At 43.0% G+C, this 3,717-nt stretch overlaps 1 non-coding gene across 1 annotated transcript; it reads right to left on the reverse strand.

Moving 5' to 3' along the window:
• Positions 1-2,942: 2,942 nt before the first annotated feature.
• LOC147914092 (U6 spliceosomal RNA) lies at positions 2,943-3,048 on the reverse strand. Its single transcript, XR_015555891.1, has one exon. It is a non-coding gene; the product is annotated as a U6 spliceosomal RNA (small nuclear RNA).
• Between the last annotated feature and the right edge of the window lie 669 nt (positions 3,049-3,717).

The following is a 3,717-nucleotide window of genomic DNA, read 5'->3' on the forward strand; positions in this document are numbered from 1 at the left end:
TGGTGATGGTGATGGTGTTGTTGTTGTTGGTGTTGTTGGTGTTGGTGGTATGATGGTGATGGTGTTGTTGTTGTTGTTGTTGTTGTTGTTGGGGGTGGTGGTGGTGTTGGTGGTATTGGGGGTGGTGGTGGTGGTGATGGTGTTGTTGTTGTTGTTGTTGGTGTTGGCGGTATTGGTGGTGGTGATGGTGATGGTGTTGTTGTTGTTGGTGGTGATGGTGATGGTGGTGGTGGTGGTGATGGTGATGGTGTTGTTGTTGTGGTTGTTGTTGGTGGTGTTGGTGGTATTGGTGGTGGTGATGGTGATGGTGTTGTTGTTGTTGTTGTTGGTGATGGTGGTGGTGGTGGTGATGGTGATGGTGTTTTTGTTGTTGGTGGTGACAGTGATGGAGTTGTTGTTGTTGGTGGTGTTGGTGTTGGTGGTATTGGTGGTGGTGGTGGTGGTGGTGTTGTGGTATTGGGGGTGGTGCTGGTGGTGATGGTGATGGTGTTGTTGTGGTTGTTGTTGGTGGTATTGGGGGTGGTGGTGGTGGTGATGGTGAGGGTGTTGTTGTTGTTGTTGTTGTTGGTGGTGGTGGTGGTGGTGGTGGACTGGCCTCATTAACTCTGGGTGGTGCTGAAAGTCCTGACTCTTCACTAGGCCTCCTCTGATACCACCTCAACAGGAAGGGGGAGGAGCACCTTGATATTGCTGGATAGGGGTAGAAGTCCAGCCTCCTCCCGTCATCTCCACAGTGACACAGTAGAGGGATGCCTCATTACTGCTTAGTGGAGGTGACGGTCCCAATTCTCCACTTGGCCTTCTTTGACACCACCCGGAGGGGAATGGGAGAGGGTTGAGCACCTTATACAGCCTGATAAGGATGGAAGTCTAGGCTCCCCACTCAGCCTTTGCTGGTGGGGGTGCAGATGGGGCCAAAGTTTTTCTCTGATGTTTGGTTGGAGTAGAGCAGTTATTCTCTAGAAGTTTTCTGTCTTGCTAAGCTGCCCCTTTCTTGGTCCTTTGTCTAGAGAGCAGACTTTTCTCAAGGCTTTTCTTGTGTCCACAACCATTGACATTTCTAGGTTGCTGGCTTCTCCAACACCCAATGGAATATATGAGGCAAGAAGAAAATCCGGGGAGCTCACTTGAGTCATTCCTGGGGTCCTGAAGTCCCCAGCCAGTCTTTCTTCTTCTCTCCACCTTTCAGAGTCGTATATTTATTTGGTGTATAATGTCCAAGGTTTTAGCTATACTTAGCAGGAGGAATAGGGAAAAGTAGGTCTACGCTACCTTTCTGGAAGCAGAAATCCAGTTTCACTTACTAAGACAATGACCTAAGAAAGAAGAAAAAACAGATCAAGCTTTTTTGTAGATGTTGGAGCACTTTGATTATTTTGCCCTCAGGCTATGTCAGCAGATTGGAGAGCCAGTTTGCCTGAAGTTCTGGGCGTCCCCATAATTAATACGAGGCCTTGGTGTGATTATTAATAGTGTACCTCCACAGTTTGGCCTTATGGATTTTGATTGAGTGTGTTCAACCTTGAAGAAAGAAACTTGCTAAACAAGCTGGTTTTGTGAGTCGCTTTATCATTAAGGTGAACAACAAATTCATTCAGCTCATGGAAGCTTTCACACCAAGTGTTGATGCGTCTCAGAAGCCCTGGCCAACAGCTCTCCTTGCAAAACAGATGTATCTTAGTGAAGAAGAACAAGCTTTTTGAGGCACCTCCCACAAGATGAGTATTCAAACTATCCCTTAGTACAAAATTTAGCCATTTTGCTTCCCCATCGAGGACACTAGGGGAATCAAGATGCAGACCCTTTGAGGTGCAGCATTAAGGTAAGCAAGGCGATGGTTCTGGCTCATTCAGGATGTGTCTGAGCCCACTGCTGCTACTCCTGCAGGTGTGCCTGTCCGAATTTTACCTCCATCTGTTCTCTTTCTCCAGCCAACAGCATGGTTTGCTCAGGAACTCATATTTCTTGTTGAAATTTTCTTAACCACTTATTTCACCATCAAGAAATTTGCGCTTAACATCTTACAAGCATCATCATTATAAAGATAGTGAACAAAGACCAATAATATGCCCTAAAAATCAACATGTGTTCAGTCACACAACCGTAAAGTAAAGAACCCACTTAGCCCTGGTCTCCCGACTGGTTGTTCTGACATGCGTTTTTGAACACATTAAAGTGCGTTATTTATGGTTCAGTCTATAAGGGCATTTTTTCTAGCTTGGTTGCCTCTTTTGGCCCAAAATTTTCAGCCATATCTATGGTTTGGTCCTTCATCTTCTCTCCCTCTCCTTCTTTACGTGGGCTTTTCCTTCTAAGGAGATTTTTAAAAAATTGCAATAAAATATGCATAACATAAATTTACCATTTTATCCGTTTTTAGGTGTTCAGTTCATGGCATTAAGTACATTCACATCGTTGTGCAACCATCACCACCCTCCATCTCTAGAACTCTTTTATCTTCCCTAATTGAAAATCCATACCCAGTTAAATAGTAACTCCCATCTCTCTGCCCCCAGCCTCTAGTAACTACCATTCTACTTTCTGTCTCTATGAATTTGACTACTCAAGGTGCCTCATTTGAATGGAATCATGCATTATTTGTCCTTTTGTAACTGGCTTATTTCACTTAGCATAATATCCTCCAGTTTCATCCACTTTAGCAAGCGACAGGATTTCGTTCCTTTTCAACACTGAATAATATTACGTTGTGTGTATATACCACATTTTGTTTGTCCATTCATCCACTGATGGACACTTGGATTGCGTCCACATTTTGTCTATTGTGAATAATGCTGCTAGACCATGAATATACAATTATCTCTTTGAGACCCTGCCTTTAGTTCTTTTGGGTATATACCCAGAGGTGAAATTGCTAGATCATATGGTAATTCTATTTTTAATTTTTCAGGGAACCACCATACTGTTTTCCATAGCAACTGCACCAAAACCATGAACACTTCACAAAATTGTGTGTCATCCTTGCACAGGGGCACACTAATCTTTTCTTTATGGTTCCAATTTTAGTGTATGTGCTGATGAAGCAAGCACCCAAGGTGATTTTAAACTGACCTTGAAGGAGACTTTAGACACTTTTTTTTTTTTGTGAGGAAGATCAGCCCTGAGCTAACATCCATGCCAATCCTTCTCTTTTTGCTGAGGAAGACTGGCCCTGGGCTAACATCCGTGCCCATCTTCCTCTACTTTATATGGGACGCCGCCACAGCATGGCCTGACAAGTGAGTGGTACATAGGTGCGCGCCCGGGATCTGAACTGGGGCCGCCAGCAGCAGAGCACGTGCACTTAACCGCTACGCCATGGGGCCAGCCCGACACTATTTTTATTTGCTTGTTTGATTGCATTTTTTCACTATGTAGTCCCTTTTCAATACTTCTCTTTTTTCAAGTTGTAAAAAAATCTATTAATTATTATTAAAAATGTCTCTGTGTGGGTTTATTAAGTTATTTTAAAATAATACCTTCATCATTCCATAAAAATAATACACCCTCATTTAAAAGTTGAAGCGCCATAGAAAAATTTTTAAAAAAGGGCAGCAAATCGTCCCAAATCCTACCACCCAGAAGTAAGTGGTGTTAATATTTTGAACACTATTCCACCCATCACTCTCTTCATATTTAGAGAGAGAAAGATGGATTGGTAGAAATAATTTTATAGGAATGGGATCATATTGTACGTACTGTGGTAAAATAAAAAGTTAA

This window comes from Ceratotherium simum, chromosome 22, assembly GCF_057802395.1.
Source record: "Ceratotherium simum simum isolate JZ-2026a chromosome 22, ASM5780239v1, whole genome shotgun sequence".
Taxonomy (NCBI): domain Eukaryota; kingdom Metazoa; phylum Chordata; class Mammalia; order Perissodactyla; family Rhinocerotidae; genus Ceratotherium; species Ceratotherium simum.